Source organism: Mesoplodon mirus, assembly GCF_964341445.2.
Source record: "Mesoplodon mirus genome assembly, chromosome: 2".
In the NCBI taxonomy this organism is placed as follows: Eukaryota; Metazoa; Chordata; class Mammalia; order Artiodactyla; family Ziphiidae; genus Mesoplodon; species Mesoplodon mirus.
Window position 1 is genome coordinate 200426058 of NC_138977.1, and position 26585 is coordinate 200452642.

The following is a 26585-nucleotide window of genomic DNA, read 5'->3' on the forward strand; positions in this document are numbered from 1 at the left end:
CCTGAGGTCACACAGCTAGTAAGTCTTGGTGCCAGGATCCAAATCTAGTGAGTCTGGCTCCATAATCCATGCACTTAACTACTGTCCCATATTCTCCAAGAGGAGAGCACCATTCCCCTGGCCCTGTCTCACTTGTGCATCTATCCATGCCGGGGTCATTGCTGAGAGGAGGCGTCCCTGGCCAAGGCAGAATTTATGAATCCCTGGTTCGAGTGTTGTATCTGGCCTCAGTTTCCTCACTTATAAAGTGGGGACTGTTCATGCCCTACTCTCTTACAGAATTATAGTGTGCATCAAATGATCCCGGGGCAAAGGCTTTACAAACACTGAGCATTGCCCAATAAAAGGCATCGCCATTAGCGTTATTGGTTGAGTGGCTCTAAGCGTCCCGGCTGCCTGGGGTGACATGCGGCCTATGATTCTGCTGGAGCTGGTGACTAGAGACTTCTCCACCTGCTCCTCTAAGGCCCAGCCTCCTCCTCCCACAACCCCATTTTTCCTCAGAGGAAATCAGAGGAGGCATTTTGTCCTCTAGCTCAGAACTCGACCCAAATCCCAGGAGGAGAAGATGTGCCAAGACACTGACTTGTTTTGCCAGTGCTTTTGCCCAGGTGCCCTGGCCAGCTCCCAACGCTGGCAATGAACCATCGCCAACCTCTACCAGCCCACTTGCTGCAGCTTTACCCTCTTTGTTCTCATTTGCCCTCTACCCCATACTGACACGTAACATCATGGGTCATAAATAGGTATTGTGTTCCACTTCTGAGAAGACCAAACTCCAGGTCCCAGGACATGAGGTACAGGGAAAAGGTGTGGAGAAGAAAGAAGAATGGGTGATCTATGTCATGTCATGTTTCTATTGTCCCTTCTTGCCCATTTCCCACTATTTACAGCAGTCGATTCAGTTGAGCATCTGCCTGTTTGGCCAACAATTCTAATGGCAAATGAAGGAAGAAGGCCCATCCTATCCCCTTTCTCTCACTCTGAGCTGGTAGGCTTCTAGAGGGAGAAGCGGTTCTTGGTTGGTTGAGGTTTAAAGGATGGAGGGAGGAAGTAGTTTCAGCAAAGAAGCTGGTGTGGAAGAGAGAGGAAGCTGATGGCCGGCAGTAGCTCTAGGAGTCAGGCTGGCTCAGAGGGGGGAAGGTGAGTGGTGGGATTGCCTGGCCCACTGTGTGCTGGATGGGGTCCAAGCTGCAGAGAGACGTGGGGTGTCCAGGCAGTACAAAGGAAGACTGGTGGGGGTGGGAGGGGCTGCCCTGATGCAAAGACAGATCTGGAAATGGGACTGTATTGGGTGGGTGTCCCATGAGCTCCTTGTTTTACAGTTGGGGAAAGTGAGGCCCAAATAGATGAAATGGTTTGACAGGGTTGCATGAGTAGTGGCAGAGCTAAAACTACAACTGGGTTTCAAGTCAGACCGGAAATAACTTGAAGACCATTTCAGTTCAGCTAAATGAGCTGTGCACACAGCCCTGTCTTCTGTTGTTCTGCAGAGTCAGTGGCAGCAGGCTTGGTGTGCTCCAGGGTAACACAGTGCTGGGCATACAGTAGGGGCTCAGCAAGATTTGCTGAAGAAATGTGGGTAGATGGGTAAATGGGTGAGGGTGGGACCAGGTACTCTAGGCATCTGCTTTGGTGCGGGGTGTCTGGCAGTGGCAGGGCTGGACCAGCCCTAATCCTTCACGTGGGGGGGATGGAGCACGAGCCCTTTTCTTCTTGCTGAGTCTCTTCCTCCTAGAAACCTAGTTGTTAGCCTTCCCTGAAACTGTTGAGGCTTACAAAGTCCTGGGGAGTGTCTGTGAGTGAGGGAAGGTCCTGCCTACGTAGAGATGCTCTTCTCAAGAGCAAAGACAGAACAAGGGAAAGGAAGGCTGTCTGTTGCTTGCACAGTAAGTGCCTGTAATCTGCTCAGGGAGGCGAACTGGGCCTTATCCCTCTGAGCAGGAGATTAAAGGCCTGAACTTGTGATTGCTGCTCGGCGGGGAACCTCTGCCACTCACCAACAGGGAGCCTTGAGAGCACAGACGGCACAGCTGCCGCTGGAGAAAGTCAGCGTGGGGGACCGCCAGTGGCAGGCTGTTGAAAACAACTGGGGCAAAGCAACAATTCTGATGCTATCGATTGGAGCTGATGTTTGCAGAACAGCCGGAAATGACTTACTTGCCTTCAAAAACAATTGGGAAACTGAAGTCGGTGAGTCTAGGACAGACTTTGCTGAACCCTGCCCTTCTCCCCTCCCTCCCAGAAACACCCACACATCAACCCAAGCACCAGAACGACACGGAAGCCCGGGCCTGGGAGATGGGCTCGGTACCCCCTGCTGCCCCTGCTCGGTCGTCCCTGCTCGTATCCTCAGAGGGCCTCCAGTGTTAATGTCTTCCTCAGCCTCCCACCGGGCTGGCTGCTGCCACCACACCTGGCCTCTGATCCCCTCTTCCCACTGTCATCAAGGCTTCTGCTGCACGTGTATCAGGATGTGGACGAGTGCCTTCTCGCCTTAGGTTAGCTGAGATAGCGTGGGAGCTTTTATTGTTGTCCTTGTCGTTTACTTAAAAGGAACTCCACTAGTAAATTACCAAAACAAATCAGGAAAGGAAAGTACAAAGGCCTGAAAATGGATGAGTTTGCAGAGCAGGGACGCTTCAGCTCAAGATCACTCAAGACCAGCTCAGTGAGCACAGCCTACTTAAAATGGGGGCCTCTTTTTTTTCTTTCCTTTTCTTTTCCTTTTTTCCCTTCCCATCCTTTCCTTTTGTCTCCTCTCTTCTCCTGTCCTCTCCTCTCCTCTTTTCCCTTCCCTTCCTGTTTCTTCTTTTTCTTCCCTCCCTCCCTCCCTCCTTTCCTTCCTTCCTTCCTTCTTTCTTTTTCGTCTCCACCCTCCGTTAGTCTGGGTCTTCCAAGAAGCAGATGTCAAGATGGGATTAAAGGGGCATCAATTCTACTGGGAGAAGCACCTGTGGGAGAGAAAATAGGGAGGGAGCTGAAAAAAGGCTGGAAGGGGCTTCCCTGGTGGCACAGTGGTTGAGAGTCCGCCTGCCGATGCAGGGGACACGGGTTCGTGCCCTGGTCCGGGAGGATCCCACGTGCCGCAGAGCGGCTAGGCCCGTGAGCCATGGCCGCTGAGCCTGTGCGTCCGGAGCCTGTGCTCCGCAGCGGGAGAGGCCACAGCGGTGAGAGGCCCGTGTACAGCAAAAAAAAAAAAAAAAAAAAAAAAAAAAAATGGCTGGAAGAAGCAATGCAAGTCTGACCTCGAGTGCAGGGGGAGAAGGTTGGGCAGAAGTGTGTTCGACTGCCCTGCAACCTAGGGAAGGTTCAGCAAGGCTGTCGGGGCATCCTCGAGCCTGGGTTGGCCGTTGGAGGAGTCTGATGTCTCCAGAATGGGCCTGCCATGGCATCCCTGCTGTGCTCTGTCATTGGCTGGGAGCAGCTTGTGGGAAGCAGGGCCTCCGTGTGAACTGGGTAGTGGGTTTCAGAGCCAGATACCGGGAGACTTGGTCAGTCCTGCAGCTAGAGGTCTGTTGGGCACATTTTCATGGGCACCGTGACCCTGTCTAGTTTGGCATGCCTGAAGCCAAGTCACAGCCTGATTCTACACTTCAACGGACACTCTTTCTCTACGTTTCCTCTGGATATCCACATGGCTTACTTCATCTACAGATTTTCTCTACAAGGCCCTTCCTGGCTATTCCAGCTAGAACTGCAACTTTCTGTCCAGCACCCCCTTGCCTCCTTCCCTGCTTCATTTTTCTCCCTAGCTCTTATCACTAATGAACCTACCGTACATTTTTCTCATTGGTTGTGTTTATTGTCTCTCACCCCTACGAGGTTAGGTTTCATGAGGGCAGGGATTTTTGCCTATCTTCTTCAGTGTTGTATCCCTAAAGCCAAAACAATGCCTGACACTTAATAAATATTTGTTGAATGAATACAAGAATGACTATTGTTCAGAGTAAACTTTGGGCTCAGTATCTCTAGTAGCTGTGTGGACCATGGGAAAAGGGTTGCCTTCTTTGGAGCCTGAGGTCTTCACATCCCTGTCCAGGCTGGAAAGACAGGCGATACAGTTAAGGGATTACTATCTTGGGGGTTAGCATTGGACAGATTCAGGTACTGGTCCCAGCTCCATCATCACCAGCTGTGTGACCTTGAGTAAGGCACTTAAACTCTCTGAGCCGTAGCTCCCTCATGGGTGAAATGAGGACAATGACCTACCATTGTTAGGATGGTTTGAAGGTTGCGAATGTTCTGATTACATCCAAGTAAGGCTTGAAAATGATTTTTCTACTTAAAAGTCAGCACTCACTAATAGTTTGTTAACAAACTATTTCTTTAGTTGAGGGAGGACTTCAGCTCAGCCCACTTTCCCAAGTCCTTTGGGGCTGTTTCCCATGCTCTTTCCCTCTGTCACACACCCCCACACCCCAAATAGAGGTAAAGATTTGGAATTCCTGGGTCTCCATTATACTAATAACTACCATTTCCTATGGGGCAATTACTTTGCATACACTGTTCCATGACTTAAATAATTAGAGCACTTTGATGACAGGGACCACATATCTGTTCCCTGCTATACCCCCCAGGGTCTGGCACTGAGTAGGTCCTCAGTAAATATTTGTTAAATGATAGCCAACCGGAAGGTTGGTATTATCATCCCTATTTTAAAAATATGGTGACTGAGGCTTGCCTACAGCCACAGAGCAAGTAAATGGTAGAGCCAAGACTTAAATCCAGATCTGTCTGATCTCCAAACCTGAGAGTTTTCAACTCTATGGTGCTGCCTGAAGAAGATGGTTCTTTTATATAATCCCCAGGGGAAGAGCCCAGGATGCAGGCACAGACTCATGATGGTCTCCAGACTCATCTAGCCCACTGGTTATAGGAAGTCTCAGGGAATTCCAGTTCAGTGTTGGGGGACAGTATGGCCTCACAAACATTGTGCCTTTAGCCCACTGACTTTTATTGCCAGCACGTTTTTTTCCAGGTTGAATGAATCATCCTTGGCTGGCAGATAGTAGACCTCTCTTCAGTTTTTTTAGCTCCTTCGGAATTCTTGACAACGTTGAGTCATTCCTTGGCAGGACATTGCCAATGTTGTGGCAGTTGGGACTGCTGATGGGGGCCAAATAGCTTAGTTAGCTAACCTATAGGTTTTCTTTCAACACGGTGCAGAGTTTAACCCTGTTCTAGACAGTCTAGAAAGAGTGGTGGCAGTTCTTTAATCTGGCAGAATGCTTTCAAAGTCTCAAGGGTGGGGCTTCCCTGGTGGTGCAGTGTTTGAGAGTCTGCCTGCTGATGCAGGGCACACGGGTTTATGCCCCGGTCCGGGAAGATCCCACATGCCGCGGAGCAGCTGGGCCCGTGAACCATGGCCACTGAGCCTGCGCGTCCGGAGCCTGTGCTCCGCAACGGGAGATGCCACAACAGCGAGAGGCCTGCGTACCGCAAAAAAAAAAAAAAAAAAAAAAAAAGTCTCAAGGGTGGGTGGAGGTAGTTGGAAGACAGAGGGGGGTATGTTTACATATTTGCAGATGATGAAGTCTTTTAAGGATTCAAGCTGGGCTGTTTGTGCTTGAAATAAGACTCAGGCATGCACACAAATACACAAATACCCCGTGATGAAAAACTTTATTGTACAAACAGCTGTGTTTGCCTGTAAATGATGCAATTAAAATGGTGTTACGTATAAGTAGAGTGTGGCATAAGCTAGGGTCAGCTCTTTGAGAATCGGGGAAGAGTTGCTGATGGGGTATGGTGTTTGAGAGGCACCTCAAAGGCTATTCTTTCTCAGAGTTCCTGTACCCTCTCCTACTTTGGGTTGGTGATTTTTCACCATTGGTCACTTGTAGAGGGTGTGGCATTGGGCCTTCCATTAAAGACCAAGCATATAAATATGTGATGAGAAAGTGGTGACTTATGAATGCACTGGTGCACAATAACACTTCAGTCATTTTAGGTGTCAAGCGATCCAGTTGATGACCTGGAAAAGCTGGGAGAATACTGGTGAGAAGAAGGAATGATTTGGTTGTGCCTGCCCAATGCCTTTTTTCTAGACATGGGATCCCGATTTTTATTTGGGGAACCATCTCACCTTTAATCTTCATCCATGGAATTTCACTGGGCATGTGACCTAGGCTTAGCCAGTCAGAGCATTGCATTCTCTTGGCCACTGTAACTGTTTCAAGAATAAGCATGTGACTTGAATCAAGCCAATAGGAGGCTTATCCTAGACTTGGGCAGGAGCTATTGAGACAGAGTTATATTCTTGGGGGTTGCTAAACTACCCCCAAGGGTGTAGGGCTGGAGCATCTGGGTGGGGGATGGAGGACATAATATAGAGAGAGGCTGTCTGAGAATAAAGGCAGAGGAAAGCAGAATGGAGAGAAGAGAGTGACACACTCCTCAGGACATCATTTGAGGTCCTGGATGACACCATGCCTGAATCCAGTTTACCCTCCAACTTTTAAGTTATATGATCCAACACACTATTAAATTCATCTCTCCTTACTCCCCCCTGCCCTCGCTTTTTTGCCTAAGCTGGTCACCCAAAACGGAAACTTGACTGATTCATTTTGCTTGTTAACTGATCTTTCTCTCTCATCAGACTCTAAGCTCCCCAAAAGCAGGGACTGTTGTCTTACTCATCTTTGCATCCTCAGTATCTAGCAGAGTAGAACTTCAGTCCTGAACTGTAGCAGCCAAAAGGAGAAGGTGCTGAGAGAGTACACTTTGAGCAAGCTGGTCCTGAACAAGAAGATGGTCTATTCTGCGAGGCAGGCTGAAGACACGTGTCTCTCTTCTGCAAAGACATGTGTCATCGTGCAAGGGGCTTGGCAGAAAACATAAGAATGACATGTGAAGAAGAGAATGGAAGTTGATCCAAGAAAGATCCACAATGATCATCAGCAAGGAGTGGGTGGGTGCTGATGTTACCATCCAGGGAGGAGCGAGGAACCAAATGGGGGTTGGAAAGTCAGAAAAAGCAAGAATTCATATAGAGAAGTCAAAACTGGCCAATGATGGGGGGGAGGTGACTAGACGGAGTTTGGAGACAGGAGCCGATACCTGCAGTTTGGCATTTGACATAGGGGTCAGCTCCATTCAAAGGGGGCAAGGGGGGATGGGTAAGGATGAGAATGTTACCAAACTCATGTCTGTGTGCCCAACGGACAGTGAGGCCAAACAATAGCAAAACATGGGAGTTTGGAGCAGAGAAAGGTTTATTGCAGGGCCATGCAAGGAGACGGGTGGCTCATGCCTTAAAAAAACCCTGAACTCCACGAAAGCTTTCAGCAAAGCCCTTTAATAGGAAAGGTGAGGGAGGGGCATGGTTAGTCGTTGCAAACTTCTTGATGTCAGATTCTTCGTTCTTGAGGTCAGGTCACGGTAAGGTCACAATGTTCCTGTAAATCTCTACCAAGGTAAATGTAATTCTCTGTTCTGACAAGAAAGGGCAATGTTCCGAGATTCAACTTTCACCCTCTGAGTCCAGGCCCTGAAGGAGGGGGTCCCTGCATGGGCTGGTTACCTTGCCTGGGAGCGTTTGTCCAGCACCCAGTCTGGGTCCCCCCACCAGTGCCCAGGCGCTCTGAGGAGGTAGATATCAGCTGGCGGTGCCCTCAGGGCCGGGTCCCCAGACTCTGCCCAGCTGTCATCACTGAGAGAGCCAGGTGCCCAGGACCCAGCCAGCCCTCAGGATCCTCAGACCACCCAAACGGGGGCCAGGTCCCGGGTATTGCGACCCACGGAGACTGCCACCGCCATCAGGTCGCGGAGGTGGGGATGGGGGAGAGGTTTGCTGCTGCTTCAAGCCCTGGGCCCGGCCAGTGAACAGCCGTGGCGAGGGCTCTGGAGCTCTGCGGGACACAGCCCTCAGCCTGTCCCCCGCCCCCCCCCAACCCGGCTCACCTGCCGGCCTGAGACCGCAGGGCCTGGAGGGCTCTGGGGAGAAGGCCATGATCCACCTCTCACCACTCTCTCTGCCCCGAGGACCACTGCCAGGCTGACTGTTGGCAGAGCGGGACTCTTAACCTCGGGCGCTAATGGTCACGTGCCTGCCTCGCCCCTAATACGAGAACATTGGGTGCCTTCCTGGGAGGCTGGACCCAGAAGAGGTAACAGAGACAGCATTTCCTATTTCCACCTTTCTTCTGAAATATTTTAATTTGGTGGCAGAAGTTGTTGGTGCCTCTCTTCCAACTCTGCCTTTTATGGAGGTGAATTAGGGTGGGAGAGGAAATTTATGGGCTTTAGAAACACTTCAGCATATCCTTGATTATTCCATAATTACACAAGGCCCCAGAGAGCAGCCCTTGCTCAGGTGCCCCCTCTTCCAAAGTAAGTCCAACTGGTTGTCCTTCTCATCCACCAACCAGAAGAGATCATGTTACCTTTCAAACGAGCTCAGGACACCTGATACCAAAACACTGCTGAGCCAGGAGCCAACTTACTCTTTCATCATCAGACCCTTTGAATCTGTTCTCAGGTCTCCATCTCTGGATGCAATGCTCCTGAACAGAGACTGGGAAAATGTCTCCATGGCTGAGGTAAGCTGAACACTGAGTAAGCCTGAGCCTTCAGTGTTGCTGGTGGTGATGGAACAGAGACCAGCACTCCATGGTCCTGTTTAGAATTCCTAACTGCATTCCACAGGAAAGGTTTCTCCGTCTCCTTTCTTCTCTGTCCTGTGATTCTCCCAAATCTGTACTCTGGTACCAATCAGAAGCTGTGTGGCACAAGGTATGTCAACGTAGTCTTCTTTTCCTACCTTCAGCTCTTGGGGTTCCTGGCTCCTTGGTCCCCATTTCCATGATGCCACCATGGGAATGGGCTACGTGGCAGATTCAGAGGGAGGCATTGGTGAACCAGGAGACCTGAATTCTAAGTACTGAATTTTCAGACCTTCAATCCTTGGCCTTGGGAAAGAGTCTTCCTTCTCTGAGCTTCAGTGGCTTGTTGATTCTATAATTCTGGAAACTGATAAAATGAATCTCTGTCTCTCTGTGTGTCTCCCTCTTTCTGCTGAGAAAATTGAGCACTTGGTCTCTGTGTCTGGGTCTTGCTTGTGAGCTGCTTACATCTCTTTGGCTCGACCCCTGCCCTGTATACATACCCTCTCAGCCACACCTTCCTGCAGATGCTTGGAGTTTTTAGTTGGGAAATCCAAAGTTGGCAATAACTTTAGAGGAGACCTAAATATTGGGCCACTAGAGACCAACAGGGGTTTCAATAAATGAAACTTCAGCATTTAAAAGATTCAAGTCTAATTCCCTCAGAAAAGTTCCTGAAAATAAAGATTATCCAGTTAAACACCCAATGATAGCATTTATGAAAAAGGCACTTTGCTGGGAAATCAATCTTAATGTTGCCTTTCACAATTCCAAGTCCCTTACACTCTATTAAGGAGTGGCCCTTTCACCTTTCCTTGGGTCTCTCTTCACCAGCACCCTCCCCAAGTGGACCCAATCCACTTCTGCTTGGGGTTTGTCTTCTTTTCTGTAATGACAATTATGGGAAAACTGGAGGATTAGTGATGGTACAACAACCCTGCACTAAGCATTGATATCATGAAGGATCCTGGTCATTCAGTTCCCATCTGTGAGCAGTTACAGATGGGAGGAAAAGTAGTGAGAGGAATGTAGAACCCCCAGCTCAAATCCAAACTTTGGGATTTTCTCTCAAAATTCTTATACAGAGAGTGGGCTTTTAGAATCCTTTGCTTACCACTCATGCACATGCTTCTGAGTTTCCTTTTTCCCAAGGAAAAGAAACAAAACCTTCTTACTGTCTTTGGATTAATGTTGGGGAGAGGGTAGCTTAGAAGTTGGCAGAATATCAAGTGATAAAGTGAACAATGATATTCCCTTCTTATCTTAGATCAGTTTTTCCCCCCACTACAGCAGCATTTAAAAAATAGTAAGACATATGTGAGAAGCATAGTATTTATTCATTCTATGGCTTTTTCTTAGTTGTCATGCAGGACTTGGGGTTCCCTTATAATAATTCTGGGGCCCTACTAAGGTCTATTGCCTGCAGATTGGACATGGCTATTCTAGAACAACAACAAAAAATGTGTTGTTGATATCATATGCTGAGCATCTCCTACATGTCTGCCACTATGCTAAGTGCTGAGTGCTTTATGTACATTCCATTTCATTCTCATGACAACCTTATAAAAGAGATACTTATAGTCTCAGTTTTATAGATGAGGAAACATAGGCTCAGAGGGGTAAAATAATTCACTCAGGCCCACAGATAGCGAGTGGCAGAGTCAGGACTTAGACCCACATATTTCTAATTTCAAATGCATGTGCTTAATCACAGAACTAGAATTTGGCATACGCTGTGTATATCCTTTATAACTGGCTGCTTTGAATTTAGCTCTTTGTGTTTTCTGTAAATCCTGGCACATAGAAAAAGCTCAATAAATGCTCTTTATTTTATTTATTTATTTTTTAATAGATCTTTATTGGAGTATAACTGCTTCACAATACTGTGTTAGTTTCTGTTGCACAACAAAGCAAATCAGCCATATGCATACACATGTCCCCATATCCCCATATCCCCTCCCTCTTAAGCCTCCCTCCCATCCTCCCTATCCCACCCCTCTAGGTCATCACAAAGCACCGAGCCAATCTCCCTGTGCTATGCTGCTTCTTCCCACCAGCCAACTATTTTACATTCGGTAGTGTATATATGTCAATGCTACTCTCACTTTGCCCCAACTTCGCCCTCCCACCCCACGTCCTCAAGTCCATTCTCTATGTTTACCTCTTTATTCCTGCCCTGCAACTAGGTTCATCAGTGCCTTTTTTTTTTTTTAGATTCCATGTATATGGAATTATACCGTTAGCATATATGGAATTATACCGTTAGCATACGGTATTTGTTTCTCTCTTTCTGACTTACTTCATTCTGTATGACAGACTCTAGGTCCATCCACCTCACTACAAATAACTCAATTTCGTTTCTTTTTATGGCTGAGTAATATTCCATTGTATATATGTGCCACATCTTCTTTATCCATTCATCTGTTGATGGACACTTAGGTTGGTTCCATGTCCTGGCTATTTTAGTGCTGCACTGAACATTTTGGTACATGTCTCTTTTTGAATTATGGTTTTCTCGGGGTATATGCCCAGCAGTGGGATTGCTGGGTCATATGGTAGTTCTATTTTTAGTTTTTTAAGGAACCTCCATACTGTTTTCCATAGTGGTTGTATCAATTTACATTCCTACCAACAGTGCAGGGGGGTTCCCTTTTCACCACACCCTTTCCAGCATTTATTTTCTCTAGATTTTTTTATAATGGCCATTCTGACCGGCATGAGGTGATACCTCATTGTAGTTTTGATTTGCATTTATCTAATAATTAGTGATGTTGAGTATCTTTTCATGTGCCTCTTGGCCATATATATGTCTTCCTTGGTGAAATGTCTGTTTAGGTCTTCCACCCATTTTTTAACTGGATTGTTTGTTTTTTTGATATTGAGTTCCATGAGCTGTTTGTATATTTTGGAGATTAATCCTTTGTCTGTTGTTTCATTTGCAAATATTTTCTCCCATTCTGAGGGTTGTCTTTTTGTCTTGTTTATGGTTTCCTTTGCTATGCACAAGCTTTTACATTTAATTTAGTGCCATTTGTTTATTTTTGTTTTTATTTCCATTACTCTAGGAGGTAGGTCAAAAAAGATCTTGCTGTGGTTTATGTCAAAGTGTGTTTTTCCTATGTTTTCCTCTAAGAGTTTTATAGTGTATGGTCTTACCTTTAAGTCTTTGATCCATTTGGAGTTTATTTTTGTGTATGGTGTTAGGGAGTGTTCTAATTTCATTCTTTTACATGTAGCTGTCCAGTTTCACAAGCACAACTTATTGAAGAGGCTGTCTTTTCTCAATTGTATGTTCTTGCCTCCTTTGTCATAAATTAGGTGCCCATATGTGTGTGGGTTTATCTCTGGGCATTCTATCCTGTACCATTGATCTATATTTCTGTTTTTGTGCCAGTACCATACTGTCTAGATTACTGTAGCTTTGTAGTATAGTTTGAAGTTGGGGAACCTGACTCTTCCAACTCCATTTTTCTTTCTCAAGATTGCTTTGGTTATTTGGGGTCTTTTGTGTTTCCATAAAAATTGTGAAATTTTTTATTCTAGTTCTGTGAAAAATGCCATTGGTAATTTGATAAGGATTGCATTGAATCTGTAGATTGCTTTGGGTAGTATAGTCATTTTCACAATATTGATTCTTCCAGTCCAAGAGCATGGTATATCTCTCCATCTGTTTGTGTCATCTTTGATTTCTTTCATCAGTGTTTTACAGTTTTCTGAGTACAAGTCTTTCACCTCCTTAGGCAGGTTTATTCCTAGGTATTTTATTCTTTTTGTTGCAGTGGTAAATGGCAGTGTTTCCTTAATTTCTCTTTCTGATTTTTCGTTGTTGGTGTATAGGAATGCCAGAGATTTCTATGCATCAATTTTGTATCTTGCAACCTTACCAAATTCATTGATTAGTTCTAGCAGTTTTCTGGTGGCATCTTTAGGATTTTCTATACATAGTATCATGTCATTGGCAAACAGTGACAGTTTTACTTCTTCTTTTCCAATTTGGATTCCTTTCATTTCTTTTTCTTCTCTGACTGCTGTGGCTAAAACTTCCAAAACTATGTTGAATAAGAGTGCTGAGAGTGGACATCCTTGTCTTCTTCCTGATCTTAGTGGAAATGCTTTCAGTTTTTCACCATTGAGTATGATGCTTGCTCTGAGTTTGTCATATATGGCCTTTATTATGTTGAGGTAAGTTCTCTCTATGTCCATTTTCTGGTGAGTTTTTATCATAAATAGGTGCTGAATTTTGTCAAAAGCTTTTTCTGCATCTATTGAGATGATCATATGGTTTTTATTCCTTAATTTGTTAATGTGGTGTATCACATTGATTGATTTGCATATATTAAAGAATCCTTGCATCCCTGGGATAAATCCCACTTGATCATGATATATGATCCTTTTAATGTGCTGTTGGATTCTGTTTGCTAGTATTTTGTTGAGGATTTTTGCCTCTATGTTCATCAGTGATATTGGTCTATAATTTTCTTTTTTTGTGATATCTTTTTCTGGTTTTGGTATCAGGGTGATATTGGCTTCGTAGAATGAATTTGGGAGTGTTTCTCCCTCTGCAATTTTTTGGAAGAGTTTGGGGTTTGGTGTTAGCTCTTCTCTAAATGTTTGATAGAATTTGCCTGTGAAGCCATCTAGTCCTGGAGTTTTGTTGTTGGAGGATTTTTAATCACAGTTTCAGTTTCATTACTTGTGATAGGTCTGTGTATATTTTCTAATTCTTCCTGGTTCAGTCTTGGAAAATTGTACCTTTTGAAGAATTTATCCATTTCTTCGTGGTTTTCCATTATATTGGCATATAGTTGTTTGTAGTAGTCTCTTATAATCCTTTGTATTTCTGCAATGTCAGTTGTGATTTCTCCTTTTTCATTTCTAATTTTATTGATTTGTGTCAGCTCCCTTTTTTTCTTGATGAGTCTGCCTAAAGGTTTATCAATTTTGTTTATCTTCTCAAAGAACTAACTTTTAGTTTTATTGATCTTTGCTATTGTTTTCTTTGTTTCTATTTCATTTATTTCTGCTCTGATCACTATGATTTCTTTCCTTCTACTGACTTTGGGTTTTCTTTGTTCTTCTTTCTCTAGTTGTTTTAAGTGTAGGGTTAGATTGTTTATTGAGATTTTTCTTGTTTCTTGAGATGAGATTGAATTGCTATAGACTTCCCTCTTAGAACTGCTTTTGCTGCATCCCATAGGTTTCGGGTCATCGTTGTCATTTGTTTCTATGCATTTTTCAAATTTCTTCTTTGATTTCTTCAGTGATCTCTTTTTATTTAATAGCATGCTGTTTAGCCTCCACGTATTTGTGTTTTTCACAGTTTTTTTTTCCTGTAATTGATTTCCAATCTCATAGCTTTGTGGTCAGAAAAGATGCTTGATACGATTTCAATTTTCTTAAATTTTCCAAGGCTTGATTTGTGACCTAAGATGTGGTCTATCCTGGAGAATGTTCCTTGTGCATTTGAGAAGAAAGTGTATTCTGCCACATTTAGGTGGAATGTTCTATAAATGTCAGTTAGATCTATCTGGTCTATTATGTCATTTACAGCTTGTGTTTCCTTATTTATTTTCTGTTTGGATGATCTGTCCATTGGTGAAAGTGGGGTGTTAAAGTCCCCTACTATGAATGTGTTACAGTTCGTTTCTCCTTTCATGGTTGTTAGCATTTGCCTTATGTATTGAGGTGTTCCTATGTTGGGTGCATATATATTTATAATTGTTATATCTTCTTCTTGGATTGATCCTTTGATCATTACGTAGTGTCCCTCCTTATCTCCTGTAACAGTCTTTATTTTATTTATTTACTTACTTATTTATTTATTTATTTTTAGATGTTGGGGGTAGGAGTTTATTAATTAATTTATTTTTGCTGTGTTGGGTCTTCGTTTCTGTGCGAGGGCTTTCTCTAGTTGTGGCAAGTGGGGGCCACTCTTCATTGCGGCGCGTGGGCCTCTCACTATCGCGGCCTCTCTTGTTGCGGAGCACAAGCTCCAGACGCGCAGGCTCAGTAGTTGTGGCTCACGGGCCTAGTTGCTCCGCGGCATGTGGGATCCTCCAGACCAGGGCTCGAACCTGTGTCCCCTGCATTAGCAGGCAGATTCTCAACCATTGCACCACCAGGGAAGCCCCAACAGTCTTTATTTTAAAGTCTATTTTATCTGATACCAGTATTGCTACTCCAGCTTTCTTTTGATTTCCATTTGCATGGAATATCTTTTTCCATCCCTTCACTTTCAGTCTGTATGTGTCCCTAGGTCTGAAGTGGGTCTCTTGTAGACAGCATATATATGGATCTTGTTTTTGTATCCGTTCAGCCAGTCTGTGTCTTTTGGTTGGGGCATTTATTCCATTTACAATCAAGGTTATTATTGATATGTATGTTCCTATTACCATTTTCTTAATTGTTTTGGGTTTGTTTTTGTGTGTCCTTTCCTTCTCTTGTGTTTCCCGCTTAGAGAAGTTTCTTTCGCATTTGTTGTAAAGCTGGTTTGGTGGTGCTGAATTCTCTTAGCTTTTGCTCGTCTGAAAAGCTTTTGACTTCTCCATCAAATCTGAATGTGATCCTTGCTGGGTAGAGTAATCTTGGTTGTAGGTTTTTCTCTTTCATCACTTTAAATGTCCTGCCACTGTCTTCCTGCCTGCAGAGTTTCGCTGAAAAATCAGCTGATGACTTTATGGGGATTCCTTTGTATGTTATTTTTTGTTTTTCCCTTGCTGCTTTTAATATTTTTTCTTTGAATTTAAATTTTGTTAATTTGATTAATATGTGTCTTGGTGTATTTTTCCTAGGGTTTATCCTGTATGGGACTCTCTGTGCTTCCTGGACTTGGGTGACTATTTCCTTTCCCATGTTAGGGAAGTTTTCAACTGTAATCTCTTCAAATATTTTCTCAGACCCTTTCTTTTTCTCTTCTTCTTCTGGGACCCCTATAATTCGAATGTTGGTGCGTTTAGTGTTGTCCCAGAGGTCTCTGAGATTGCCTTCAGTTCTTTTCATTCTTTTTTCTTTATTCTGCTCCTCAGTGGTTATTTCCACCATTTTGTCTTCCAGCTCACTTATTCATCCTTCTGCCTCAGTTATTCTGTTATTGTTTCCTTCTACTGTATTTTTCACTTCAGTTATTGTGTTGTTCATCTCTGTTTGTTCTTTCATTCTTCTAGATCTTTGTTAAACATTTCTTGTATTTTCTCAATCTGTGCTTCCATTCTATTTCTGAGATTCTGGAGCATCTTTACTATCATTACCCTGAATTCTTTTTCAGGTAGGTTGCCCATTTCCTCTTCATTTATTTGGTCTTGTAGGTTTTTACCTTGCTCCTTCATCTGTGACATATTTTTTTGCCATCTCATTTTTTTTTTTTTTTTAATGAGTGGGATTGTGTTCCTGTCTTACTGGTTGTTTGGCCTGAGGCTTTCAACACTGGAGTTTGTATGCTATTGGGTAGAGCTGGATCTTGTTGCTGAGATGAGGAACTCCGTGAGACCCCACTCCTGTGAATATTCCCTGGGGTCTGAGGTTCTTTGTTAATCCAGTGGTTCGGACTCGGAGCTCCCACTGCAGAAACTTCAGCCCGACCCCAGGCTTGAGAACCAAGATCCCGCAAGTGTTTCACTTTGGGGTTCCTCCTGTCTCCTTGGGCATCAGAGCCTCCCAACAGAGGCCAACAGGCACCCTGCTTGTGGGAAGTCACTAACTCCACATCTTCCTACATTGCCATCTTGACTCCTCCTCAATAAGTGCTTTTTAATTAATTGATTAGGGGTGAGGATTTTAAAAAGTCTTTTTGATTCCTATGATTTAACTACTTATTTCCAAATAGTTGCATTTTAACTTCTTTGAGTGTAAGCCATTGAAGATCTTGCATGCCCTTGACTGACAAGTATCATTGTAAGTTTTGGATTCCAAATCAGGAATTAATAGATAGATGTCAGAGAATGAACTGAACTTGGAGTCCTGACTCTTGATGTACTTAGAGAGCTTGATGAAGATTATTTTATTTGCAAACCATGAGTATCAGTCCGATTTCCCTGGGCATTCAGCTAAGTTTCATCATCATCATCGCTACCATTAATATCACCATAAACATTATCATTGGTATATACCTACAGAGCTCCTTTTTCTTGCAAGAAACTAGATTTCTAGATTCTGGGGATAGATATATAGAGGTATGATATAGGTCCTGTCCTTGAGGAGCTTCCAATCCAAAGGGGCAATCATGGAAAGCTTCTAGGTGGAGGTGCATGTAGCCTGGGCCTTCAGGAGGGAGTTTGGAGGAAAGAAGGAGCAGAGTTTGGACTTGTCATATTCTATACAAAGGGAACAGTGTAAGCAAAGGCAGAGAGATGTAGAAGTGCATTTTTAAAATCCATGTTTAAAGAAATGTAAGCAGTAGAATTAAGGGTGTTTAAAAGTTGCAACCTACGTGGAATATATTTATGTGGTGTGAGGTCGGGATCTGACTTTACTTTTCTCCATATGGATGGTTAATTGCCCTAACACAATTTAATTAATCTCCAATTCTTTCCCCAATAATTAAAAATAACATCTTATTTTTATAACAAATTCCCTTAGATTCTTGGGTCTCATTCTGGATTCTGCTCCATTTCATTGTCCTCTTTCTCTGTACGTCAGCCAGTGGCTCATTATTTAAATTCATATACCTTTGTAATATGCCTTGACATCTGGTAGGACAAACTCTCTTCTTTCTTTTTCAAAACAGTTATGGCTATTCTTGCACAATGACTCCTCTGTATGAATTCTAGAACTTGTTAATCAAATTCCCTGAGAAATCATAGGGGGCATGAATGGAATGCCATGAGACATAGAGGAAGTGTAATGGACCGTGAGGTTGGTAAAGTAGCTTGAAGGTCAAATAATGGAGGCTTAGATTGTCAAGCCAAGACATGCAGAGCCCACAGCACTTCTGGGCATTTCTAAAGAAGCTGAGCTAACTTCTGGCGTCCTGCCACCCCCACCCCCCTTAAGAAACTTGTCTGCCAAGGCTTGCACGTAGACTGCCACAGACTGGCCAGAACACCCATGTCCCCAGAGCCTGCATGGTGGGCTGGAGAGAGAGCTCGGTCTGTGTTAGAAGGCCAAAGAAAGCCTTGTCCATCTTGCTTATTCAGAACTCAGAAGTGACCTGAATCTGAAACCCCGAGGCAGCTCCTTTCTCTCTGTCCTGGTCTTTTCACTGCCTTTGCCCCTTTTCACATGCAACCCTCCCTGGCTGCCATCTGTCACAGTTACAGATGATTGGACAAGGATAAGGAGAGAGAGTCAGCTGCCCATTGTGTCTTCCCCCGAGGACTGATGTCAGCCCTGGATCAGAGATCATGGGAAGCAACCCTGGCCCTTGGGTGAGGGGAGGGAGTACAAGGGCCCTTCAGACAAGCCTCTGAGGGTGGGCTGCCCTCTCTTCCATCCCATTCCATTAGCTATAAGACAGAGACATGTGCACAAGGAAGTGCCTCTCCTCTGCTTGACTCTTCAGTTTCTCTTCTTTGGTTTTTTTTTTTTTTTATTTCTTCATCTAACAAGTATTTATTGAATACCTGTTGCCAGGTCCTAGGTAAACAATGTGAACAAAATGGACTTGGTTTCTGTTCTCATGGAGCTTATAGTCTGGAGAGGGTGATAGCCAGCAACTAACAACCATACACATACTTCTTTTCTCCTCTGCCCTCCTCTCCTCCATGCACAGCTCTCCCCCAGGAAGCCTCTTTCCAAAAATGAGTAGAGAGGGGTGGGGGTAATATATCTGCATAAAATGACTCTAAACATACCAGCCTGATGGTGGTAGAGTGTAAAGGGCAGTCTGAAAGGGTCTTAAAAATCTTACCTGGGTTCCCATATTTCTGACCCTATCGGGTGCTTCCTATCTCCATTTTTGAGGGTCAGATAAATGTCTCATGTCTGAATAACATCCCTCTCTGAATGACATGAACTATAGGAGGATGGAAGAGTTTTTCTGCTCTATACAAAGGAGGAGAGAATGGTGAATACATTCTATACCCAAAGGTGATGGGGAGGAGGACAAACTACTTTGACAGAGGCATTCTGGCTTACCAGAGGCAATCTGCAAAACACATCCTCCCCAGAGGTGTTCCTGGTGTTGGTGACCACGATGTGATGTGGATGATTGAAATTCTGGGCCAGCTCTGCAGCCAGACTAATCTGAGAGCAAGGGATGGAGCAGTGATGCATCTTTGAACACAAAGCACAGGCAATCTCATGGAGAAGATGGAGGGGGAAAGAGCAATGTCGACCTATGATGAGGAGTGCCAGAGGGCTGTTGTTCAGAGGGAAAATTATGAAGAACTTTGGGCTGCCCTCCAGAAACCCAAAGATGGAAATCTTTTAATACTTGAATAGAGGCCCATGGAATTTGTTGAAAAACAAACAGCAAACCAGAAGTGTGGCCTTGGGAAAGTCATGGGGCATCATTCTCTACATTTATAAATAAATAAGTTGTGGTGGGGAAGGTGGGTTGTGGTGCTGAGAGTGGAATGTAATGATTTCTAATGGTTTTTCCACTTTTAATATCATGAGATTCTGTTTTCATTCCCATGGAGCTTATGCCATGTGCCTAGAAATGTGTAGAGGAAAGTCTTTTTTTTTAGGTTTACTTTTGGGAGTCTATAGGCTCTTTGAGAAAAATAGGTATCTTTCTAGGAACTTGCATAAAGTTTTATTGGATGAATGAAGGAATGAATGAATGAGGTGAAAACTAAAACATATGAAAAGTTCCCTCTTGCCCAGGAACCTACTTCCAGGTTGGAGAGATCAGGTAATACACCTGAAATAGTTAAAGAAGTCTGCTAGACAACTCACATTCAACTTCTAAATTCTGACACTACTCCCCACTTCCAGAGTACTGCGGACAGCTCCATGGTGCTGAAGGTAGAGCTATAATGAAGTGGATGCACTTTCTAATTCAGTGTTCACTGACTCTTTTACCCCATAAACATTCATTAAAGGTCTATTATGTGCAGGCAGCATCTAGGTACAATAGGGAAGAAGATGACTTTGAATATTTTAAAGTTGAAGATAACCTTAGGGGAAACCACCAAAAACTGTTACAACATAGTTTTCCAAGAAAAACAGGAAAGAAAACACAAAAGAAAGACAATTTCAGTTTAGAAAGTTGAATTCAGAATGATTAGGAAACTTTCCATAACAGATACCATTTATTGAGTGCCTACTATGAACCAGTGTCTGTATGTTCATTCTTTCTAAATAGTTCTGTAAGATGGGAGCCCAGAGAGGGTATGGGTCTCAAATCACATGGCTTAAAAGTAGGAGCAGGATCAAGACCCATACCTGTTTCCCTCTAAAGCCTGGGGTCTTTCTAAATTCTCGTGACTCCCCCTATGAGGCCACTACAGAGGAAGGAACATTCCAGTCTGCACACAGCTTACTCAAGCTTATGAGGGAAAGACCAGCCCTTTGCTCCCTTTCCTCCTCTATGTGTCTCCTTGCCATCTTGGCCCTGGAACATTACCAACTGGTGGTGAGAGGGAGCAGGGAGTCCTCAGAATTATTTGAGATGCGTGATGTGTGTTAGATCTTTCAGTAGCATAATAGTTTCTCCACTCAAACAAGCCTAATCAGGAAGGGAGGTAATTAGCTCACAGGACTAGGAAGTTTAGGTATAGGTATAGATCCAGGTTCAGATATGCTGACTCAGTGGTGGGGGAGGTGGGTGGAGGGAAGGAGAGGATGTTTATCACATGATGTCATCATGACTCTGCCCCTTCCTCTAGCCCTCATTCTCCGCTTTGCTTTATTCTGAAGACACGCTCTCATCTGATGACAAGATGGCTGTCAGGAGTCCCAGAATCACACCATCTCTGATTTGCAACACCAGCAGAAAAATACCTTCTCTTTCCCAATATCCATGTATCCATCGCAGGTAAGATTCTGATTGGCCCTGCTTAGGTCATGGACATGTAATCTTATTGATCAGCCTGAGTCTCATGGCTTCACCTGTTGGGAGTAGAAGGGCAAACAGGGCGTGAGAATGACGGCTCAGATGGTGAAGTGAGGGAGGACCTTCCTAAAGAACCAGAAGAAAGGTGTTGGGGAATCAGACTGGACAAGAAAAAGGTTAAGTAGAAACACACAGCCCCAGGCAGTTAGGTCAGGGAGTCTCTGTCTTCCGAGAGGGAAGTGGGGAGGCTGTGAGAAACAGGGCTCAGGAAAGCTGAGCAGCCTTGTTCAGTGGGCTCTTTGGGATAAAATGTAGTCCTGGTTTCTGCTTTTATTCTGCAGAGCTCACCTTTATGAGGCAGAAGATAAAGCCTATCCACAAAAACAATAACCCCTATCTTTATCCAATTCTCTGCAGTTTACCAAAGTCTCTCTTACCATCTCCTCAGAGCCTCATAACAACTCTGGCAGGTGTCACTTCCCTATTTTACAGGTGAGGAAACTGAGGCTCTGAGATGCTAAATGATCTGTCCAAGGTCTCTCAAGTTAGTTAAGTTGCAGAGTAGTGACTGTCAACCAGCTCTCCAGCATACAGGATTAATTACAGTCCTTTGGGAAAAAGCCAAAAACCTCCAGCATGAACAAGATTGGTAAGTGATGAGGAGAAATCTCATTGGCCAGACAAAAAGCTGCAGAGGGAACAGATCTGCCAGTTGGAAAGGCAAAAACAGGAAGCTTGGCCCGATCCCCCAAGAAAAGAACAAAGAAATGGCCAGAATTTATAGGTGTGAGAAGAGAAAAATCAAAGAAAGGAATGAGATGCAACCTAAAAATACATAAAAGGAAATAGAAAAACATTCTTTAAAATACACTAGGACCAAGAGGAAGATAAGGGGGAATGTTTCTTCCTAATAGATGATGAGGGAAAGCTGATAATAGATGACACCAGAAATGCATAGGTTTTTAATGCTTTGTTCCTCGGGTAGCTGGAACAAACTGCATACAGACCAGAAGGCAAGAAAAAACAATTGGAGAGTAAAAGGTGAAGGGAAAGAGGCTGCATGGAACTAAAGATCTGGGATCAGGATGACAAGGAACCTAGACTATCAAAGCTGGAGGGGCCCTAGATGTCATCCGGCCCCACCTCTCATTTTACAAACAATAAAACTGAGGATCAGTGACTGGGGAGTGAGCTGCCCAAGGTCACCCAGTTGGTATTAGAAGAGTCAAACTCTGGCTCTTGGTTCAGTGGGATTTTCTGGCACCCTTGGGAGATGGAGAGAAGGGGAAGGAGATTGATGGATAAACCAAGACATATAAAACCTAGTATGAGAATTAGGCAAATGCACATGTAACCTTGATTGAAGGAAGGTGAAAAGCAGGACTTGGGGAGGGTCAGGGATACAAGGTAAGGAGGAAGCTGCCTTGACATCAGGGTTCAAGTCTGGCTGTTGCTCTGGTCTCTGGTCTTCTGGAGGGTCTCTGGATCACTGACTGTTGTCTGGTGCTTGGATGCTCGCTGTCTTGCTTCATCTCTTGCATCAGTTTTATGTGGCCACAATAATGCTAACAAACTACTCCAATATTCAGTGTGTTAAAAACAATAAGTACTTGTTTAGCTTGTTATGGTCAGTGACTGGGCTTAGCTGGAAGGTCTTCTTATTCTGGATTCTTCTGCATTTGTGGGGTGGTTGGCTTGCTGCCGGCTGATCTAGGATGTCTATGACTGGATGGCTTGGATGACTGCAATGAACGAAGTGACTCAGCTCTCTGTCAAGTGTCCGCACAGAATATGTCAAGCCCAGACATATTCTCATGGCATGGCAGAGGTAAAGACTGATCACACAAGGAATGGAAACACACAGCCAATTTTCAAGTTTCTGCTTGCAAATATTTGCTAACATTTTGTTGGCTAAAGCAAATTACATGGCCAAGTCCAGAGTCAGAGTGGGCAGGACTACAGAATTACAGGTTAGGGGGTGTAATTCAGCAAGGCCATTAACTAGAACTATTAGCACAATCAGTCTACCACCAGGCCTCCATTCTCAGGGTCTTTGTTCTGTTGCCTTATTCTACTTTCCACCATTTTGGTCCTGTTGAATGAGCTTGGGACAGCTTGGGACGACAAACTGAGTCTTGTACATTGGTTCTGTGCAGGTAGACTCTTGGATGGCCTGATCTAGGCTGAGTTTGCCTTTTCTAGGACAGTGAAGAAGACACTGCATGCCAAGACCTGTCTGCTGCTGCCAGTCTCAGAAGCAGTACGCTCTAAAAGCTCTTTAACTGGAAACCCCTAAACCCGTGGGCATTCATCAGCTGCTATTACTTCCAAGCCTTCCCTGCCCATGGACACGTGTCAAGGAGAAGCCAGGTAGGTCCTCTGAAGCCTTTATCCTATGTCCATTCCACCCTGGACTCTGTCCCCTGAGAGGATGTTATGGGCTGAATTCTGGTCCCCTCAAATTCATGTGTTGAAGTCCCCTGGCACCTCACAATCTGACTGTATTTGGAGACAGACCGTTTAAAGAAGTAGATAAATTAAAAGGAGGTCATTAGTGGGGGCCTTAATCCAATATGACTTGGGTCCTTGTAAGAAGAGATTAGGACACAGACACTTACTAGCATAGAGGAAAGGCCATGTGAGGACACAGGGAGAAGATAGTCATCTATAAGCCAAGGAGAGAGAGGCCTCAGAAAAAAACCAACCCTGCTAACACCTTGATCTCAAACTTCTGGCTTCAGGACTGTGAGAAAATAGATGTCCATTGTTTAAGCCACCCAGTCTGTGCTACTTTGTTTGGGCAGCCCTGGGAAACTAATACAGAGGAAGAAACCCAGTCTTGGATGTTTGACGAAAGATATCAGGATGCTTGGAGATAGTCCTCCCTTCAATATGGTGGCTCCAGACCCCAAGACAGGGAAGCACTCAGTGGAGATACCATTCTGTGAGACCACCTCCTAGTTTCCTTTCTGAAGACTGCACATGTCCTGACCATGCTACTTGATGAGCCCCTGGTCAGAGCTGACCTCTGATTCCCTCAGACAAGGCTAAGGTTCCCTCGGTTCTGGCCCCTCTGCCTTCTCCTGCCTGGCCTTGCACCCACTTCTGTCACTCCCCTCCTCTTCCCCATCAGGCCAGTTCAAGTGGTTCTTCATTTCCTGGCCTGGGATCCTATTGCTGGGAGATCAGGTCTGGACTTCCATTAATTTAGAATGTCAAAGCCCATTCTCCCCTTTCTATCACCCTCAACCATATACTTCCATCTTTTTTTCTTTTTGGAAAGAAAAGTATTAGTGCCCCTATAATTTGAGAAAGGAGGGAAAGTATGTTTCCTTACAAGGCAATGAATAAGGACCTGTGTTCAGTTCTGAGGCAGGAAAACAGCCTGTCAAAGGAAGCTTTGACTGGATGTTGAGGCACAGTTTAGATGGCAAGGGATGAGCTGGCAGCTGGGAGAGAGTCAGGTGGCCACTGCACTGGCGGGGTGAACAGAGCCCTGGGCTGAGAGTCAGAAGACCCAGTTCTGAATCTGCTTCCATCAGTCAAGCCTTGTTCTTCTTGAGTATGAGGCTGTGTGCCACTTTGCCAGGCGTTGAGAATACAGAGGTGAATATGGCAGACCTGGCCCTGCCCTCATGGGGCAACCACCCTTTTTCAACATGACACTGGACAGCTGGTTCATGCCAGAGCCTCAGTTTCCCCATCTCTAAAATGAGAAGTCTGGACCATGATTTTTAATGTCCTTTCCTGCTTGAACATTCCATAAGGGCTGTCTCTCGGGTATGAGGCGTTGAGGACTAAAACCTCTAAAAATGGGAAGGGAGGGATGAACCCAGAAACATTCCTAAGAATGAATTAGCTCCTTAGCTATGGGGAAGGAGTAAATCTGAAGAGGCAAAGATGTCTGAGGTTTTTAACCTGAAGATGTTATCCACAGGAAAATGGAAATTAGGAAAGGGACGAAGATGATTGCTCACCCAAATTAAACTCTTTTCTGTATTTTTATTTATACAGGCAAACGGATCAAAACTATGTTTTTCTCCAAGGAGAGAGGAATAAACTATATGAATGAAAAGGAGTGTGGGGGAGGTGAGGGAAGTACCCAGTGTCTATCTATTCATAGGGATGAAAAAGACCCAGCCATCCTAGTAGAGAATAAGCTGACTCCGAACCAGAAATCAGGACTGCTATAGAAAACAATCGCAATGTGGTGGTGCAATGACAGATGAGAATTGGATATCAAGGGATCTTTCCCTATGGGCACTGGAGGCCACAGGCCTGGAGAGGAAAACTGCCAGGTCATTGCTCCATCCTTGGGGGATTGTGAGCCTGAAGCGACATCCTTCTAAACAACACACTTTTTCATCTTCTGAGGGAGCTGAGTGCTCGGTAAACCAGCCAAACCGTAGTGTCTACCATTTAGTCAACTCAATAAACGTTATTGTAGTACCTTCCATGTTCCAGGCAACAAGCTAGGTGCAGAGGAGGCAGAAATGAATGAATGAAGCTTTCTGTTTAAGAAATTAGAGTAGAGGCCAAGTGGGGAGGCAGCCACATGACTGAGCCTAATGCAGGCAGCCTGTGATTTGTGCTTAAAACACTGTTGTTAGCAAAGTGCTGGTGATGAATTCTGATGGCTCAGTTCTGGGAAGGCCTCATGGAGGAGGTGGCATTTGAGCTGGGCCTTATGTGCCATCCACGTCAGAAGAGGTAAGCTAAATGTAGGGGCTTATGGAGGCATCATCTGCAGACTTTGGCAGGAGGAGAAGGGTGGAGGGTGGATTGGGGAGTGGAGAATGTTCTGGACCAAGGATGTGATTGAATTTGGAGGTGGCTTGGGAGGGCGGGGATCTCCTAACATGACCTTGGATGTCGAAGCGCCCATACAGGCCATAACCAGATATACTGATTTAATTCAGAACTAAGTGGGGCCACCATGCAGAGGATGGGAGAAGCTACTTTGGTGAGGGGTGGGGAGAGTCAGTGAGCGGGGAGGTGAGGGAAGAGGCAGTTACAGCCGGCAGGAGGATGTGGGAGGTTTCAGACAATGCTGCCCTTTTGGAAAGGAGAAGCAGGCCAATGCCGCAAAGGCGTGGAAGGCTCCAGAGCCAGAGGGACAGGGCGCTGATGAGCTGCTTGGTCAATGAAGCAAGGAAAGGAGCTGGAACGGCAGCTGAAAAGATCCGTGGGGTCAGAGGAGGAGGGCGGCAGTAAGCAGCCTGGGAGATCTTAGTTCCTACCTACGCTGCCCCGCCTGAGCCTGGGGCTGGAGGTGAGGGGGACGCAGGCTTGCCAGGACCTACACAGAGGGGCTGTGGGCCAGCTCCAGGCCTCTGAGCAGCATGGGGAGTGACCAGACCATACCGCACACAGCTGAGCTTCTGAGGCAGTGCTGCTGACCAGATGCAGGCTCCTTACCTGGCAGATATCGTGGGCAGGGAACAGGTGTGAGCCCAACCCCCACACAGCTCCCCTGGCTTCCTCCCTTAGAGCCTGCCTTCTCTTTCCTCCTCTCCTCCCTTCTTCCTCCTTCTCATCCTCCCTATCACCTCCCTTCCTTTCAACAAAAATGTATTAAGCATTTATTACATTTGCACTAGGCTTTTATTTTTTTTCTGCATAGAGCCTTAGAGATCCTTTTAAAGAGGAAGCACCCAGGCTCAGTTATAGTTACCCTAGCCTGGCTCCCAGTCCAGAGTTTTTGCAAGACCCTGCCTGCACCCTGTATCCAGGTAGGGTAAACCTTGTTGGCTGCTCTATTCTTATGCCCACTCCCCCACCTGATGGCATGCCAAAGGGGGTTTGAGGTAGGGGTCTCAAGTTCTTGGGCAAAGTCTTCTCCCTACACAAGCTTATCTTCTTCTCAACCATAATTATCTTCCTAATGTCAATCTTACCTTCTTTCTCCCAGGTGCTTTACTTCTTGGCCTTCTCACATAGTTCTGAGAGAAAGCTGGAGGGTTCAGGTGGGAAGGTTATTAATAATAATAATGGCTATCACTTATTGAACGGTTATAATAATGTCAAGCATTAAGTTAAGTAAG

At 44.9% G+C, this 26585-nt stretch overlaps 1 long non-coding RNA gene across 1 annotated transcript; it reads left to right on the forward strand.

Annotated features, from left to right (window-relative positions):
- Nucleotides 1–1312: 1312 nt before the first annotated feature.
- Nucleotides 1313–23703, forward strand: LOC309798855. Its single transcript, XR_014293246.1, has 4 exons — nucleotides 1313–2193; nucleotides 8483–8543; nucleotides 20406–20523; nucleotides 22698–23703. It is a non-coding gene; the product is annotated as an uncharacterized lncRNA (long non-coding RNA).
- Nucleotides 23704–26585: the final 2882 nt, after the last annotated feature.